This window comes from Aplysia californica, unplaced genomic scaffold (genome assembly GCF_000002075.1).
Source record: "Aplysia californica isolate F4 #8 unplaced genomic scaffold, AplCal3.0 scaffold00047, whole genome shotgun sequence".
In the NCBI taxonomy this organism is placed as follows: Eukaryota; Metazoa; Mollusca; class Gastropoda; order Aplysiida; family Aplysiidae; genus Aplysia; species Aplysia californica.
This window is the reverse complement of record NW_004797317.1, coordinates 958,663-959,680: the sequence shown is the minus strand read 5'-3', so window position 1 is coordinate 959,680 and position 1,018 is coordinate 958,663.

Sequence of the window (1,018 nt, the reverse complement as noted above, 5' to 3'; positions counted from 1 at the left end):
CATCATCATCATCATCATCATCATCATCATCATCATCATCATCATCATCATCACTGAATACCATCAGTAGCGAATGACCACACAAAATGAGTAAGCTGATCAGCCTATCACAAAGTATGCTCTGCTTCAGATTTCTTTTCTCCGCTGAAGTCAAAAGGAGAAAATACCTATTTGCAAGAAGAAGGAAAAAAACAACAAAAAACGGGATAATACCCTTAAATAAGGATATATATTTCACCACTAAGACTTCGTATGATCACATCAAATATCTCCAGTTTGCATATGATGGCTCATTACCCTGGAGTTTCAATATTGAATAGGTTGCTACTATCATGTACCTCATTAGTCAAGTCAGCTCATTCCGAATAGATGATGAGACTGTCGAGCAAAAGCAACCACCCCCCCCTCCTCCCAAATCCCATTTCAAATAAACAAGGTAGCCAAAACGAATATAGAAACTGCGGTAATAAGGAAGGAACAAATAAAAGCGAAAAGAGCTTCCATCAAGTGACGAGCCGAGTTTTTGACAGGCACATTATTTTGTTCAGTGGTGATGATTAAAAAAATCTGGAATATAATTCTGTTTGGGCCCTTTTGTAGGACATACAGGAGTTAAATCTGATATTGGTATGGGTTTACCATGACAGTATTATGAGATAGCGTAAATACCACTTGATTATAAAACTTTCAAGCAGATAGTGAAAGAGGAAATGACATAGAAAAATGAGACTAAAACAGATCTTCAAATAACAGTATCTAATCTTCTTCAAGCTATCTGTTTATCCACTTCATAAACAACATTGCTGAACATAATAATGAAAAGCCACCCTTTCCTTCGACAAAGATATAATGCATTTTAATTACTTTAGTCTAGTTTGTCAATCGAAAGATAATATATTGTAGTAGGTTTTAGAGAAACAATAGATACAGGGACACACGACATCCGGTGCAAAGGATTCTGAGAGTCACCTCACACACGTACACTGATTACTCCTCACCACTCTCTCTCTCTCTCTCT